Source organism: Diceros bicornis, chromosome 6, assembly GCF_020826845.1.
Source record: "Diceros bicornis minor isolate mBicDic1 chromosome 6, mDicBic1.mat.cur, whole genome shotgun sequence".
Classification (NCBI taxonomy): Eukaryota; Metazoa; Chordata; class Mammalia; order Perissodactyla; family Rhinocerotidae; genus Diceros; species Diceros bicornis.
In genome coordinates, this window is record NC_080745.1 from 15,495,463 (window position 1) to 15,514,097 (window position 18,635).

General features: G+C 40.7%; 1 long non-coding RNA gene across 2 annotated transcripts in view; it reads left to right on the forward strand.

The window, feature by feature from the left end:
• LOC131406983 (uncharacterized) overlaps positions 1-18,635 on the forward strand; it is a 74,316-nt gene that overhangs the window by 2,915 nt on the left and 52,766 nt on the right. The window contains exons 2-3 of one of the 2 annotated variants that reach the window (XR_009220419.1): positions 8,265-8,440; positions 15,589-16,291. This is a non-coding gene — a long non-coding RNA (uncharacterized LOC131406983). The remainder of the gene's footprint in view (positions 1-8,264; positions 8,441-15,588; positions 16,292-18,635) is intronic. The other variant, XR_009220420.1, reaches the window with a different exon arrangement.

The following is an 18,635-nucleotide window of genomic DNA, read 5'->3' on the forward strand; positions in this document are numbered from 1 at the left end:
AGCCAATGCTATTTGGAGTATTTAAACCATATAATGTGCTTTCAGATAAAAACCAGTTAGAGCATTTAAATGTGTCATTTGTGGCTCCAATTCCCACTTTCCAAGAACCTAAGACTGTATGTCATCTGGGTTATTTTGCCTCATAATGTGCAAATCAACCCAAGGATCTTGTCTTTCCAACACCATTACCATTTTATAGATGTAGACAGCTAAGACAAAATGAAATTTTCCTGAAGTCACTCAACTTGTTATTGGCAAACTTTTGTAAGGCCAAAACATTGCCTCTTGTCAGGGCAGTGCTTTTTTACCTAAATATCCACCCCTGAGGTAGAGTTAGGGTGGATGGGACCATCCAGAGGTCTAGCTTAAAGTTCCTGGGAGGGAGATAGGGTCAGATAATAAACAAAAGGACAGACCTGGGACTCGTATCCTGGCTAACAGGGCAATGGCTTTTCTCAGATTCTGCTTGTTGCTATGAAAACAGCTGATTGCTTGGAACAGGAAAAGGTCCACGTGGAAGAACATGTTCTTCATCTAGTGAGGAAGAAGAAAGACAAGAATGGCAGGCAGCCCAGATACCAGTGAAAAATCTTGGTTCTGTCTGTGTCTTTTAACAAATTAAGCACAATAATTAGCATATATGTGTCAAACACTGTATCTTTATCTCATGTAATCTTTCCATACACCCTAATGAGGTAGGTAGTGTGACCCATTTTACAGCTTTTACATTTTAAAAGCTTTAAGAAGCATAGTGTCTCATAATAAGGGGCAGAGGATGGATTCAAACCTAGTTTTGTTTTTTAGAATCCAAAGCACAAAGTTCTTCACAGTTGACTCCTTTTATTATTACCCTGCTTTTTAAAAATCATTCTCCCCTCCAAGACTTGGTTTTGTCATTTATAAAAGGGAGCCAGTAACCATAGCCCCTTTCGTTGAGACCCACAGGAAGGCAACGGAGGTTAAAATGTTTTAGGAACTTTCCAGGGCTCTGTAGGGTTGAGGGTAATTATCACTGAAATGTGATGCTTTGTACTTAGAAAATGTCAGGAGATGTTTGTAGGGATCAGTTGAGGGGCCTCAGCAGGGGTTAGTATGGGGAAAAAGACATTCACATTGTATTCTGCAATTTAGAATCCCTAGAGAATGATCACATTTTCTCACTTTATACAGGGGGTGGTGGGACTTTGGGATGTACTGAATGGCATTCTGCTGACAGTGATCAACCTGCCCACAAACCTATACTCCATATTCATTCATACAAACTATATATATACATGCAGTCTGTACCCGTTACAGTATGTTCCCACACAGCCGTAGTAGTTCATAGCATGTGTTCATGCTCTCACCCACTATTGCTTGTAGATTGCATTATTATTCCCCATTTTTTTTGGTTCATATATATTTAAAACAATTATAGATTCATAGTAATTTGGAAAAAATGTACAGGGAGGTCTCTGTACCCTTCACCCGGTTTCTCCCAGTGGTAATATCTTGCATAACTAAATTTTGTAATTTTCAGGATATAGATCCTGTACATGTTTTGTTAAGTTTATATCTAAGTATTTAATTTTCTTTGGAAAGATCATAAATGATATTGTGTTTTTAATTTCAATTTTCACATGTTTGTTGTTTAGTATATAGCAAATTAATTGGTTTTTGTGTGTTGGTCTTGGATCCTGTGACTTGCTGAACTCAGTGGTTATAGGAGCGTTTTTTTACAGCTTCTTTGACATTTTCGACATAGTCAACTATGTCAGCTACAAATAGAGACAGTTTTCCTTCTTTCTTTTCAATCTGTATCCCCTTTATGTTTTTTCTTACCTACTGCAATAGCTAGAGCTTCCAGCACTATGTTGAATAAGAGATGTGAGAGCAGACGTGCTAGTTTGTTACCGATCTTAAGGAGACAGCATTCAATCTTTAAGTGTGATGTTATTTTAGGTCTTTATCAATTTGAGGAAGTTCTTTTTGTTCATGGTTGGCTGAGTATTGTTATCATGAATAGTTGTTGGGTTTGTCAAATGCTTTTTCTATATCAATTGATCTTAATATTTTTCTTCTTTAGTCTGTTGATATGGTAGACTATACTAATAGGTTTTCAAATATTGAACCAGTCTTCCATATGTGGAAAAAAATCCCACTTGGTCATGGTGTATAATCCTTTTTATACTTTGCTGGATTTAATTTGATATTTTGATGAGGATTTTTGCATCTAAGTTCAGGAGAGATATTGGTCTGTATTTTTTAAATTATTTTGATACTGTCTTTGATTTTGGTATTAGGTTAATACTAGTCTCATAAAATGAGTTGGGAAGTGTTTCCTCTTCTTTTATTTTTTGTAAGAAATTGTGTAAAATTTATGTTAATTCTTTAAATGTTTGGTAGAATTCTCCAGTGAAACAAACTGAGCCTGGAGATTTCTTTTCATTTTAAATTACAAATTCAATTTTTTTTAATGGTTATATGACCGTTCAGATTATCTATTTTGTTTTGGTTTGTTTTTGGTCTTTGTGGTTTTCAAGGAACTGGTTCATTGCTTCTAAGTTGTCAAATTTATGACTGTAGAGTTGTTAGTAGTATTCCCTCTTTTTCCCTTTCACTGACTGAAGGCTTTATGGTGATATCTTCTGTTTTGTTCCTGATATTGGTGATTTGTGTCTTCTCTCCTTTTATGTTTGTCAGTCTTGCTAGAGATTTATCAATTTATTGATTTTTTTTTGAAAAACCAGTTTTCTGTTTCATTAATTTTTTCTTTATCTCTTTTCAGTTTCATTTGTTTCCCTTCCTTATGCTTTCTTTGGGTTCATTTTGCTCTTCTTTTTTAGTTTCTTGGGATAGGATCATAGATTATGATTTGAGACTTTTCCTCTTTTCTAACATAAGCATTAAGTGCTAAAGATTTCCCTCTCAGTACTATTTTAGCACAAATGTTGACACCCTATATTTTCATCATGAAGTTCTATTTATTGTTTTTTAATTTCCTTTTAGATTTCCTCCTTGACCATTGGATTATTTAGAAGCGAGTTGTGTGATTCTGAAGTGTTTGGAGATTTTCCTGTTGTCTTTCTATTATTGATTTCTAGTTTGATTCCATTATCTCAGAGAATGTCCTTTGTGTGATTTCAGTCCTTTTAAATTTGTTGAGGTTTGTTTGGTCTATCTTGGTGAATGTTCTATGGTGTTTGAAAAGAATATGTATTCTGCTGCTGTTAGGTGCAATGTTCTATAAATGTCAGTTAGATCTTGTTGGTTGATGGTGTTGTTCAGTTATTCTGTATCTTTGCTGATTTCCGACTAGTAGTTCTAACAACTGCTGAGAGTAGGATGTTGAAGTCTCCAGCTATAATTGTAGGTTTTTCTACTTCTCCTTTCAACCCTATCAGTTTTTGCTTCATGGATTTCAAAGCTGTTTTTTTATGACCACTATGTCTTCCTGATGGATTGATCCTTTTATCATTACATAATTTGCATGATATATCTTTTTCCACTATTTTACTGTCAACCTACCTATGTTATTATGTTTGAAGTGAATTTCTTGAAGAAAGCATATAGTTGGGATATTTAAAACAAATGCATCTTGCCAATACTTCCTCTATTTTGTATATGGGACTCCTGCCACAGCGTGGCTTGAAGAGTGGTGCATAGGTCCACACCCAGGATCCAAACCTGTGAACCCTGGCCCGCTGAAGTGGAGCGCAAAAACTTAACCACGATGCTCCCAGGCCAGCCCTGCAATGCTTGTCTTTTAATTGGCATATTATACATTTATATTTAGGGTAGGTATTGATATGTGTGCCATTTTGTTTTTTGTTTTTTGTTTGTTCTCTTTTAGTATTTTTTCTTTTTCTTGCTTTCCTGTGGGTTACTTGAACATTTTTGATAGTTCCATTTAAAATTTTTATTGTGCTTTTGATATATTGCTTTATATAATTTTTTTAGTGGTTGCTCTAGTGTTACAATATACATGTGTAACTTATCACAGTCTACTGGTATCAGTTTTTCACCACTTTGAATGAAGTGCAGAAACCTCACTTCCATTAGGTCCTTTTACCCGCTCTGTTTAAAAAATATACTTGTATTAAATATTTCCTCGAGGTGCATTGAACACTGTATTACATGATATTATAATTTTTGCTTCAACTATCAGCTATGATTTAAGAAACTCACGAGGAAAAGCGTAGTCTATTATATTTACCCCCCATTTTTACCCATTCCTTTGTTCTTCTTTCTTTTCTGAAGTTCTGAACCCTTTTTTATTGTCATTTCCTTTCTGTTTAGACAATTTTATTTTGCCATTCTTTAAGGGAATGTCTACTAGTGGTAAATTCTCCTAGTTTTCCTTAATCTGAGAATGTCTTTATTTCCCCTTTATTCCTGAAGGATATTTTTCACTGGCTATAGAATTTGCTATTTACAGTTCTTTCAGTACTTGAAAAATGTTGTGCCACTTCTTTCTGGCCTTTATGGTTGCAGATGGGAAATCCCCTGTCCTTTTAATTGGTGTTCCCCTATAGGTAATATGTTGTTTCTCTCTAGCCTTTTTGCCAAGATTTTTTCTTTTTAGATTTTCAGAAATTTGATTATGATGTGTCTTGACATGGATTTCTTTACATTCATCCTATTTAAGATTTGCTCAGCTTCATACGTCTGTAGGCTTATGCCTTATACCAAATTTGAGACACTTTCAGCCATTATTTCTCCATATACTTTTTCAGCCCACACTTGCCTTTACTTCTGGGACTCTGATGATAGGAAGGTTAGATTTGTTTTTTGTTAAACACACAGGTCCCTGAGGCTCTGTTCATTTTTTTTCCATTCTATTTTCTCTCTGTTGTTCATATTTGGTAACTTCTGTTGATCTACCTGCGAGTACACTGATTCTGTCCTCTGTCCTCTCCAATCTACTATGGCATCCTTCAGTGAGTTTTTTATTTTGCTTACTGTAGTTTTCAGTTCTACAATTTCTCTTTGGTTCTCTTTTATATCTTCTGTTTCTTTGCTGAAATTTTTAATTTTTTCATTTGCAAAAGGGAATTCTTAATTGCTTATTGAAGCATTTTTATGATTGCTATTTTAAAGTTCTTCTCAGATAATTCCAACATCTGAGTCATTGCCGTGTTGATGTCTGTGAATTTTTTTCTTGTTCAGCTTGTAATTGACTTTGTTCTGGGTATGATGAGTGATTTTCAGTTGTATCCTGGACATTTTGGATGTTATGTTGTGAGATTCTGGATCCTACTTAGTTTTCTTTTTTAGCAGACATTTACCCTTTTTAGGTGAACCACATTGGTCTGGGTGGGCTGGATGATCAGATCCCTCCAGGCCCTGATGACACCAAGGCTTCCAGAAGGGTGGGAGGGAGGAAGAGGAATGCCAACTAGCTCCACTTCCCACCATCTCGTTCTGCCTTATTGATGTTAGGTAGGGTTGGAGGTTCAGCTCCTCACTGGGTCCTGTTGATACTAGGGTAGGTGGAAAGTGGAGTGTGGACTCGCCCTGTCTCTCACACCCTTGTTCCCCCTTATTGATGCTGGGTGAGAGTCGAGGCTTGCTCTCCACTCAGCCTTCTAACGCTGGGGGTGGAGAGTAAAACGGAGTGACAACTCTCCCTCCTTGCATCAGCTTGTTATGTCTGATTGCTGCCAAATGAGGGTAAAGGCTTAGCTTCCTACTAGACCCTATTGACACTGTCCTGGTGAGGGCACCACCTGCTTTTGCTGAGCAGGGGATGGAAGGTCTTTATGTTTCTTTTATTAGAGGAAGAATGTAATTCCAGGCCTATTGATGTTGGACTTGGCAATGTCACTTGTCTTGGTTAACAGAATTTTGGTAGATATGATGCAAACGGATACTTTAAAAATGCTTGTAGGATTGGGCTTGTTCTGTTGCACTTCTGCCATTTCCATGAGAAGAACATGGTATAGGCAGTCCACATGTCCCAGAAAAATAAGAGACATGTGGAGCAGACCTGAACCCACCCTGTGGCCTGAAGCCAAGCTCAGCTATGCCTAGCCTAGATCATCAAGACCCCAGCTGGCTTGCAAGTTCATGAGCATGAAACAAATGATTTTTTTGGTTAGCTACCACATTTTGGGATATTTTGTTACATAACATTATTGTGAAAATAGCTGACTGGTACATTGTCGCACCCTATTTTACCAACTTACCTTGACACATCATTTATTCACACATCATACTGTCCCCCTATATGCACGCATCCTCACATCACACATATGCACTTTCTTATACCTCATACATGCCCTCTTGCTCATATACTATCCCCACTATATTCCCTGGTCTCATATTCTCTCTCTCACACTCATATCTCATTCACATAGACCCATACCCACTTGGTTCTCACACACACATCCTATAGTAACACACATACCTGTCTTAACTATGATAAATTATACATAGATATGGACACCTCTATATTGGCGTGTTCCCTATATGCTTTACCCCCTCTATGAGGCTTCCAGGGGATCACTAGGGATCATACTGGAGTGGTGCAATCCCAGATTCCATAGGAATCCCCATCATTATTAAGCCCAGGAAGTCTGTGAGGAGAAGGGCAGTAGGCAGAATTAGAAACAAGTGCTGTGAAAAGCTGAGGGTCCCAGGATTATGGTAAAGAAGGCAAGCAGCTGGCCTGAGGCATGGATGGCCAGGGGACAGAGTGGGGGAGGGGTGGTAGAGGAAACTACCAGAAGAGGCCATGATTCCAGCAGTCCTTGTCTGTTGTAGGCTCGTGTCAACCCTAACTGTTCCATGAACTTGGGAAGGCTGGGCTGCTCTGTGCTGCCTGAAGACTCTTCATGCATGACCTCAGAACCCAGCCCAGAGCTGGGCAAGAGGTCAGGGGTGGGAGGCACAGCACTGCCCCGCTCATGGTGGAGTGATTACCCTTGATGCTGGGTAGGCCCTCTTGGGCTCTGTTTGGGGGACCGCAATATGGTAAGGAGCTTTTTATGTAAACAATGGGACTGAGGCTCATAGGAATGAGGTTTGTATCTGTTTTCCAAGGCAAACGATCCGCTGTGCGGATCTAACAGTGCTTTTTGTTTTCAATTCTATCCTAATCTTGTCCCACCCCCATCCAGTACCCTTTTGCCATCTCTTCTCAGCTGATTCTAACCCTGACCCCAGAGAAAGGCTGTAGTGGTACAGCCGTCTGAGGCCATGGAGCCCCTACCAGGATGCTCTCCATGTTGCCGGGGCCAGGAACTCTGAGAGGAAGCTTGGGAGGTCTTCATTTAGGGTCTACATCTTCTGCCTCTTGAGGTCTTGGGACCTGGAGAAGCACTGGTCAGGGAGCACATGGGTATTTAGGCTTTAGCTGGGGAGTCCTTGGGAGACAGAAAGAAAGGTGGAGGGACTTCCGTTTACTGATTTCCTTCTGGGTGCCCTGTACTGGACTCAGGGCCCAGTGTTCATCCTTGCCTATTAGCAGCACTGTGGAATAGGGGTTATTCTTCACTTGTCTTAAAGTGAAGGCACAGAGGATGAGAGAGAGAGTAACTTGCTTAAGATCTTGCTGCTGGTAAGTGGCAGAGCCAGGATTCAAACTCAGATCACAAATGGAACAGGCCAGGTTAGAGATGAGGAAAGGAGCTTCTTTTGGACCGCTTGGGCCCCACCTCGCAGTCCAGCCTTCTGGTGGATCACTCCAACGCAGAGATACACCAGGCCAAGCAGGGTGGTGGCAGATGCAGGTCAGGCCATACTGGACTCCTAGAAAACCTGGAAAAATCCCAGTTGGAGCTAGAAAAGGGGTGCCTACATGAGTTTGAGCCCCCTTCCCACCTGGGCTGGCTCCTGGCTAGAGCAGAGGAACACAGAGCTGTCCCTCAAGATCCCTGCGAGGTCTAATAATGTCTCCAGCTCTATTTCCCAAGTTGTCCTCAGGATGTCCTCAAATGCTGTGAAGCCATGGAAATGGAGAGGGTGATAAGGAGGGTCTCATCCAGCCTTCTTTACTTTTCAGACTGAGAATCAAGGCCCAGAGAAGAGAAGAGAATTGCTCAAGTGCAGCCAGGCAAGCAGCGGAGGAGGCAGGAGGGATATCAGTGCTGTCCGGTAATGAAGGCTCTTGGTGCTGCCCTGCTAGGGGTCTGGGGCAGACAGTGTCAGGGTTATAGAAACTCATGATTATAGTGCACATGCTCCCAGATGCAACTTAGCATCATTCCTGCACTTATTCATTCAAAAGCATTCAGTGAGTGTATTCTGTGTCCTTTGTCACGCAAAATGCTGTTTCTCCGCAGGGCCCTACCAACACTGGGATGAGGAGAGTTTTGATGGTTTTCAGCATTATGAATCCTTTGTCCTGCCCATCAGCCTCTTCTCCCTGATCGTGTGTTGTTGCTGCGCTTCCCACCTTTCTTCAAACTCTACTGTTGACTTTCTCAAAGTTGTTGGGCACAGCCAACTAAGGACACTGGTGAGTAGATAACAACTTAAGGGATGTCCTCCCATCCAAGTTTAGAAGATCTAGAAATCTTTAAACCAAAAAACTGTGGCTTTTTAGTTATCGTATTAGCATAATAGAAATGTAAATCTATATGGAGTGAGGAGGGTTGGGTTGCCAGATTTAACAAATGAAAATACAGTATGCCCAGCTAAATTTGAATTTCAGATAAACAATGATTATTTATTTTTTTTAGAAAATGTTTGTCTGAAATTCAAATGCTACTGGGCATCCTGTATTTTATCTGGCAACCCTAGAAGAGAGGCACGCTTCCAAGGACTCCTCGAAAGACTCTAAGTGGGTAATTACCATCTTGTGGGCTAATCTAGAAGAGGTACTATGAAAATAGGCACAACAGTGATATTTGTTGAATCTGGGTTATGGATATGTGGAGGCTTGTTATATTATTCTAAGTTGTGTATATTTTGAAGTTTCTGTAACAAAAAGTTTTTGCTATTGAGGATGGTAATAGTACCTACCTCATAGGGTTGCTTTGAGGATTAAATGAGATAATTCAAGTGGAAGCTTTAGGACAGGACTTGGCATAAGGGGAGTCAGACCTTGCCGTAGGCCTTTGCTGAGCATGACTTTTTGGCATTATTTCATTATTATGTGAGATATTATGTGGGATTTACTATATAGGCTGTTTTAGAAACTGATTTTTTCACTCAGCAATACTTTGTCAGCATATTTATGTAACATATGTCTATATCTACATTGATATTTTTAATGGCTGCCTAGTATTTTGTCATATGGATTTACTATAATTCACTTAACCACTCCTTATTAATAGTGAGAGTGCTGAACTTTATCTGAGCCCTGTGCTTCTGGAAAACAGCATAGGTTAAGGAATCCCCCACACTTCTGTTTGGGCAACAGTATAGTGTGGCATAAAATGATGATGGCATTTCAGTGCAGTGGAGGAAAGAATAGACTTTTCAATGAATGGTGCTGGAAAGATTATCTATTCATTTGAGACAAACTTAGATCCTATCTCTTATAAGATTTGAACTTTATAAAATAAATTACAGAGTATTAAAGGCAAAACATTAAGGAACAAAACATAAAACACAAAACTAAATGTTATGGGTTGAATTGTGTCCCCACCAAATTCATATGTTGATGCCCTAACCCCCAGTACTCTGGAATGTGACCTTATTTGGAAATAAGGTTGTTGTAGATGTAATCAAGTTAAGATAAGGTCATTAGGATGGGCTCTAATCCAATATAACTAGCTGTCCTTATATAATCCAACATAACTAGCTGTCCTATGTATAAGGAAATACCATATGAAGACAGAGACACACAGGGAGAATGCAAGGCAAGGAATGCCAAGGATTGACAGCAACCACCAGAAGATAGAAAAGTCAAGGAAAGATTCTACCCAAAGTCTCAGAAGGAACCAACCCTGCTGACACATTGATTTTAGACTGCTAGCCTCCAGAACTGTGAGAAAATTAATTTCTATTACTTAAGTTTGTGATACTTTGTTATGGTAGCCCTAGGAAACTGATATAATTACTATCTAATTTTAAAACATTTCATCATACCCCAAAGAAACTCCATACCCATTAACAATCACTCCCCATTCCTCCTTCCCTCTATCCACTGGCAACCATTGATCTATTTTTTGTCTGTATGGAATTGCCTTTTTTGGACATTTCATATAAATGGGATTGTACAATATATTGTATTTTGTGACTGTCTTCTTTTACTTAGTATTGTGTTTTCAAAGTTCATCAATTATGTAGCATGTATCAGTACTTCATTCCTTTTATTGCCAAATATTATTTCATTATTTGGATATACCATATTTTATTTATCCATTCACCAGTTGATGGACATTTGTGTTGTTTCTACTTTTGGCTCTTATGAATAACACTGCTATGAACACTTGTGTGCAAGTTTTTGTGTGGATGTATATTTTTATTTTTCTTTGATAAATGTCTAGGAATGGAATCACTGAGTGATATGGTAACTCTGTGTTGAATGTTTTTAGGAACTGCCAAACTGTTTTCCAAAGTGGCTGCACCATTTTACAATCCTCCCAACAATGAACGAGGATTCCAATTTCTCTACATTCTGATGGCTTCTTATCTCATTCAAAATAAGAGCCAATATTCTTACAGTGGACTAAAGGGACCAAAATTGTATTAGTCAGGGTTCTCCAGAGAAACAGAACCAATAGTGTGTGTAATTAATTAATTAATTACTTGGCTCATGTGGTTATGGAGGCTGAGGAGTCCCACCATCCGCCATCTGCAAGCTGGAGAGCCGGAAGAGCCAGTGGTGTAATTCAGTCTGTGTCCAAAGCCCTGAGAAACGGGAGCCAATGGTGTAATTCCCAGTCTGAGGGCAAAAGCCTGAGAAGAGAAGGGTGCTGTGCTGGTGTAAGTCTCAGAGTGTGAAGGCCTGTGAGCTAGAAGCTTGATGTTTGAGAGCAGAAGAAGATGGATGTCTCAGCTCAAGAAGAAAGAGAGAAAAATCATCCTTCCTCCACCTTTTTATTCTATCTGGGCCCTCAGTGGATTGGATGATGCCTGCCCACATTGGTGAAGGTGGATCTTCTTTACTCAGTTTACTGATTCAAATGCTAATCTCTTCCAGAAACACTCTCATAGACACACCCAGAAATAATGTTTTACCAGCTATCTGGGCATCCTTTAGCCCAGTCAAGTTGACACATAAAATTAAGCATCACAAACATGATCTGGCCTTTTCCTATGTCTTCATTGTTCTAACCACATCGACCTGTTGCTGTTCCTCAAATAAACCAAGCACACTCTCTTTAGGGGCTTTGAATCTGCTGATACATTGTTACTGAGCAATGGGCTCGCTCTGCTCGCTGTGGTCTGAGCCAATTAATCACAATGAGTTAGGGATCGAGAAAGGAAGTTTTAATTCTATTAGCCAGCATAACCGGGAAGATGGCAGACTAATGTCTCAAAAAACCATCTTCAAAAATTACAGGATCTTGAGGTAGTTATATAGGGAAAATGGGCAGTGAGGAGGGGGTCCAGAGATGTTGGTCTCCAGGCGTGATGGGCTCCAGGCATCACATTGTTCCATTCTCCTGTCAGCTGTGATGGATACCTTGTAGGTGTGTTTCCCACCTGTGGTCAGCCTGTTCCTGGAGAGAAACTCATAGAAAAAAGTTTTAATTTATCAAGCTGTTGGGGAGTACATACATAAACAGAGGCCATAAATCAGGAGAGCACATGAATTTTTTTTTTAGAGTGCATGCAGAGCAGTGAGTAGTCACACAGAGGAGGGGCTGGGGCCACTTAGCATAACAAGATGGCCTCACTTATGTTCACTTACATCATCTGCCTAGAACAGACTCCCCACAGACATACTCCCTCTTGTTACCTCACTTACTTCAGACTTCTGCCCATATGATCTCTTATCAAAGAAGGCAATCCTTACAGCTCTATATTAAATAAGAATCCTTCCCCCACCTCTTTGCCCTGCTTTTGTTCAATCCCTCTTTTCCTGACCCCGATTGGAATGTAAGATCTTTGAGAAGAGGGACATTAATTATTGTGTTCACTGTGTTAAAGAGAAATTATGCTGACACTTGAAACCTGCAAAGAAAACTTTATTCAAGACTGTTGCAATAAGAGAGAAAGCTTGAACTTAACTCCCAGTACAACAGGGACAAGGGGGGATTCATAGCCAACTGTCAGGGTAAAGGAGTAGATGGAAAATTACTAAGAAGAAATTGATTAGGTATCAAGGGTGTGGTGGTGAGGGGAGGGGGAGAGGAACTTGATTAGATATCAAGGGTGCAAGAAGAGGAGCTTGACTGGATATCAAGGGTGGGGGAATACTTGATGAACTGGCTTAATAGGATTCTTTGCTAAATTTGGGCTCAGCAGGCCAAAGACAAGGCTTAGTCAAGAATAGGGCTCAGAGAAGCCTGAATAAAGTTTGGTCAAGGAGAGAGTCCTTGTCAACTGCTCTATCCTTAGCATCTAGAACAGTGATTGGCACATAGTGGGGCATTGGTTAATCACTGTTAAATTGGTGAATGAATGCCCCATTCTGAGAAATTTTCTTTCAAATAAGAAGTCCTTATTGAACAAAAAAGATACATTTTCCTTCCCAAGCTGTCCAATTCCTGTAGTTTATAAGTAGAAATATTTTTTTATAGAAAATAATACATTTGTTAAAACTAATTCAATCTTGTTCCATTTTCTATGTCAACACATGATGAGAAAATTAACTTTCAGTGTTCTGGGTGCTATACTTTTTAAACATGCTTTTTCTTTGCTTGAAATCAAAACAGGATTACTTGGAAAAAACAAATAAACAAACGAACAAACCATAAAGAGCTGCCCCAAAGTACTATATAACATGTCATGCAGATCCTCATCAATTTCTAGAAGTGGGTGCCGATCTTGGCTGCACGTTAGAATCACTTGGAAGTTTTAAAAAAATCTCGATACCAGGACCATATACAGAGCATTAAATCCGAATGTCTGGAGCTGGGACCGAGGCACCATTACTTTCCAAAGCTCCGCGTGTGATGCCAACCTGCGCGTGGATGCATGGAGACCCTAAGACGGCTGATTGTATCCCGGACTACATTTCCCAGAGGCCTCTACGACCATTTCCGTTTCCGGCCCTGCCCGCCTTGGAGTGCGTAGAGCGAGGCGCTGCTTTGTTGCTGGTGTTAGTGGCCAGATGCGCTTCGGTTAGTGGTGGCACAGCCTGCGCTTCTGGGTCTGGGAACGGCCGCCGCCGGGCTGGGGCGCTGAGACCCGCTGGGCCCCTCTTTTCCCCGGGGGGCAGGTAGAGGAAGGAGCCGGTTCGGAGGGGACCGTCAGATGTGGGCAGGGCCCCACCTGCAGGAGCCGTGCACTGTTGAGTGGCCGCTTGAGTGGCGCATCACAGAAAGCTTAAAGGCTTGCGCCGAGGCCCAGAGACTGTCACCGACGAAACTTTCCACCGTGTTGGCGAAGGTGCCTGACTGACTCACAGCCAGAGCTTGGCCTGGAGCTTCCTGCAAGGCTGGCCTCCAGGCAGCCGTCCCATGACCTTTCTTCCTGACCTTAACCATCTTCACTTGTCTACTACCTTTGTGGGGAGTAGGGAGGCTGGTGGACCGCTCTCGTCCAGCTCGCAGAGAGCAAGTTCTAGCTAGTATAGGACATGGAGGGATTTCCTCATATCGCCTTTATTTCCCAGATTGGCTTACTCAGGATTCTTGGCCTTTGCCTGGGAGAACAGTTCAGGAGACAGATGGCCCCAAGACTACCAAGAGCCCAGATCCAGGCAAGTTTGATTTTTCTTTTTCCTGAGAAATCGCCATCATTTCCAATTGAAGTTCAGTTTATGCCTTTTGCCTGGAAGATGCTCTGCCCCGTGTATGGACCAAGTTGCCTGAGCCAGTCCTGGATGGGAGCAGCTCTACAGAGAAGGGACATGTCTCCCCACTGTCATCCCTTCATGTCCTTCTCTCTACCGATTACATAGTCATTCACTAAATAGATGTTGCTATCCGTGCTTTCTAGAGTGCTAGAGACTGAAAAATACTTTGTACGTAAGGCATAGCTGTTGCCTCAAAGACGTTGCCAACTCACAGAAGATGAAAAACAGACACATTTAGCATATAAAGACATACAGGCTAAAGTATCAGTAAATGATACACACCACTCAGGGATGGCAGTGCTGTCTTGACCTTGGGGGGGCTCAGAGGAGTCTTCAGGGTGGGGCGGTGGTGATGGTGGTGATTGTTGTAGTTTTTCCTGAAGAATAAGTGAAATTTGCATAATTGCAGAGGATGGGGTGACTAGGGGAAGGCGCTGCAACATGAGTGAAGCCATTTCATCTGAACCATGAACAATGCGGCCCCAGAGAAAGTTGGAAATGTTCAGGGTCTAGAATGCCAGTCTGGAGTTTGCCTTTGTCCTGGAGAAAACTGGGTTTTGAGGATTTTGAGAAGTTGGCAGGAAGTAATCAGCATTTTTAAAAGTAATGAATATTTGAATATTTATTGTACAAACGAAGAGTAACAAAATTTTAAAAAACTAGAGATTACCCACATTCCTATGAGGCTAACAAGTCAAATTATTTCGTTTGAAACACGTTTTCATATGTATTTTTTAGGCTTACTCATTTTTTCCTTTAAATATGTCAGAGCCATTTCTTCCAATTTGCTCCATAGTCACATTTTTATAGCTGCTTTTTATATTGTACCCCTCAACCAGCCCTCTGACCGTGAGCAAGTTCTTTCAACTCTCTGAGCCTTAGTATCCTTAGCTATAAAATAGATGCAATAATGCTTTATACAGTTGTGGTGGAAGTTCAGAGAGAGATGGTGTATATGCTAGGGCTTAGCACTGTGCCTGGTGCATGTTAAGTTGCTACTGCTATGAATGGCAATAAAAAAAAAATATATATGTGTATATTGATATTCTGCCCCAGAGTCAGACCATAGTCCTTGTAAGTTCTGGGATAAAGCCAATATCACTTTGCGTTTCTTTCAGAGTTTCTGTTAATTTGTTGATTCACAAATCCTTGAACACTCCCATGTGCCAGGCAGTGTTTTAAGCTGAGGAGACAGCAGTGACCCAAGTGGTCCCTGCCCTGGAGCTCACATTGTAGGGGATACTGACAATAAATCTAAACCTCCCCTGCCAGCTAGTGAGAAATCCTGTGAAGAAAAATAAAGTGGGTCCTGATGAGGACGGGAGAGGAGAAAAGAGGAGACCTTTTTGATAACGTGACATTTAAGCAAAGACCAACAAAGTGAGGGATGAGCAAACACCAGCCCCGGAGGAGGGAGCACGATGGGTGTGTTGGAAGAACACGAGGAGGGCAGTGTGGCTGAAGTGAGGGATCCGACCTCCTCTCACCCTTCGCTGGGTTCTCCAGCTTCTTGTCTTTTAATTCTTCATTCCTGTGAAGCAGGTCTGCTCTCTGAACGTGTCCTATACTTTCCCCTTGGTCCTTTTGTTAACTGTGTCCCACTTCTCTTCCAGTAAACAATTTGAACTATCAGAAGCTGACCTTGAATTTCTTACTTTCCTTCTCCTGTGAGGCCTTTCTGGCTCCCTACTTCAGGGGCAAGGATGTCAGCGGTTCCTGGATGAGCAGAATTGGGTCTGGTTTTGCAGGGATCACTGACATTTGGGGATGTGGCTGTGGCCTTTACCCAGATTGAATGGAGACACCTGGATTCCGCTCAGAGGGCCATGCACAGAGATGTGATGCTGGAAATCTATGGGAATCTGGTGTCCGTGGGTAAGGATGTCTTTGTCTTTGACTCAAAATTGGTCTACTGGGCAACTGTGCATTTTCACAGGGTAAGTGATTTGGGGTATTTAAAAATCTTAAATGGCAGGGTTTTTTTGTTTGTTGTATTTTTTTTTAGCATGGGCTTAGACGCTGGAGTTTACGCCCCTTCTACCCCTCAGAAAGGTCAGAGCCTTACAGAGTTTAAGATGGGAAGCTTTGTGTGCAGTCCAGCCCAGTTCTCTAAATTTTCCATGTCAGGATTCATCTGCCACCAACAGGAGTTTCTCTTCCTCAAGGAGGTCCAGTTTTCTAACTGACTTTCCCTCCTACATTTCTATGACTGCGTGATATGGACATCCTTGATACCACCGTCTAGGCCTCCCTGACATACCCATGCTCCTTATAGACCCCCAAGTTGAGACTGAGGTCTGGGATAATTCCTTGTGCTCATAACCATGGTCACATTCCTTTTCTTTCTCTATGAACAGGGCTTCTCTCTTCCAAACCCAAACTAATCACCCAGTTGGAGCAGGGGGCAGAGCTATGGGGAAGTACAGGAAGTCCCATCAGGTACTTGTGTAGGTGAGTGAGGTGGGAGCCATTTCAAGCAGCAGCTCAGCACACAGAATGGCAAGGAAGACATTCTTGGTCAGAAAGCTCCTCTCAGGGGGCCCATGTCTGTGCACCAGGGCTGGGGCACCTGGCACTAGTTTCCTCTTTTTAACGTCATCCTTATGTCAAATGACCTGCGATTTTTCTCCATTCTTTCCTCTCCTGTGGACAGCTGCTCCCTTCATGGGCCTCAGGCCCATTAGCTCCTGCCCTGCAATCCTCAGTCTTTTCATGTGTTTTTCCTTCCCCATTTTCAGGCGCTTGTCAGGCTATTCTTTATTTCCACCTTCTGTCATTCTCAATTCCTTCGAAATTCTCTCCTGGTTAGCTTGTTCAATGACTCTATAACCCTTTCTAGTTTTAGTATCCATATCCCTGATCGTATAGTGGCATGGCAGATTCAAAGTATAAGCATAGTTTTTTAACTATCAGGTAACTATTATTTTTGGCAAACAAATTGATGGGGAAGCATTTTCTTTTCTTCCCTTTTCTCATAGGTCGTCTTTTATTTCTCTTCTCTGTTATCCTTTGCTCTTGGCTCTCATTTTTTCCTGTGTATACTTTGCATAAATTTCTGTATGTCACTTGCTCTGTGTCATAGTTCATATTTATTTATTTTTAGTTTTTTTTGTGAGGAAGATCGGCCCTGAGGTAACTTCCGATGCCAATCTTCCTCTTTTTGCCAAGGAAGATTGGCCCTGGGCTAACATCTGTGCCCATCTTCCTCTACTTTATATGGGACGCTGCCACAGCATGGCTTGACAAGCGACGCATCGGTGCGCACCCAGGGTCCCAACCTGGGAACCCCGGGCCGCCGAAGCAGAGCACGAGCACTTAACTGCTGTGCCACTGGGCCAGCCCCTATAGTTCATTTTTAAATCTTTAAAAGTGGATGTTTCTCTCACTAAAAATGCTTATCCTGCCAGTATTCCTTCTTTTAAAACTCTGTCATTTTGCCTATATCATCTTAGGGGAAACTTGTGTAGCTGTATTTCATGGAAAATCCCAGTGATACATAATCTTGCTTAACCTAGGTTTTTAAAAAAATGCTTTTCAGTAATTCCTTTTGTTCTTACTGTGTTTAACTTCCCCTCCGCTAAATTCTTGTGTAGATTCTTTGTAGGGTAACAGCAGTAACTCAGTCTTCCTTATTCTTTGTTCTTTCTGTTTTAATTTTAGTATTTTTTGAAATAAGATGTTTAAAATTTAGATGTAGTAAAAACTAGCAATGTTTCCTCTAATATTTCTTTTATCCATTTAGAAGATTAATAAATCTTTATACAAGATTTCACAACCATTCAGTATTTTATGCTCCCCCCGCTTTTTTTGCATATTTCCCTCTGTTAGTTTTTAGAAATGCATATGGTGCAAAATTCAGATGGTTCAAATGGTATGCAGCCTCCTTCACGTACCTTTCCTAATCACCCACTTCCCCTCCCCAGAGGCATCCTTGTATAAGTTTCTTGTGGAAGTTTCCAGATATAATGTATGCTTTGCAAGAATGTACATGTATTATTTTTAAAACACATTTGTCACATATCTTGGAAATCATTTCACATAGCTACATCCTATAGAGCCACTATTTTTCTTTTGAATGCCTGTGTAGTGTTCCCTTTTATGGGTATACTGTAATTTATGTAGTCAGTTCCCTATTAATGGACATAATAACTATGAACAGTGCTGCAGTGGTTATCTTCATACATATATCAGTTCTCTCAAGTACAAGTAAATCTCTAGGATAAATTCCTAGAAGAAGAATTGCTAGGGGAAAGGGTAAGTATATTTTCAAATTTAGTGGATACTACCAACATCCATAGAGATTATATGTATTTATACTCCTAATGACAATGTATGAGTGCCAACCTGAGCATACCTTGTCAACAGTGCCTTATACTTTTTGATCATTGCCAATCTGATAGTTAAATTTTTTTATTTTATTGTAATTTTAATTTGCATTTCTCTTATCAGGAGTATAGTTGAGCGTGTATTTTTTAACTTTGTTTTTTATTGACTTTTTTTTGTATTGTCAACAATAATGGTAATGATGGATATGCTTGTCTTTTTGTGTCTTTAATGGGATTGTGTCTAGGGTTCTTGCATTTAGCTGGTTGTTGGGTTGGGATACGTATTTGTCATTATGTAGAGGAAGTATTTAATTCACCTCTTTTATTAAGGAATTTTTGTTTTTTTAAATTAAGCGTGGATGTTGAATTTTATCAAATGCGTTTTCAGCATATATGGAGATGCTATCTATCTTTTCCCTTTTTATCTGTTAACGTGGTAAATTTTATTGACTTTGCATTCTTAGTAGAAC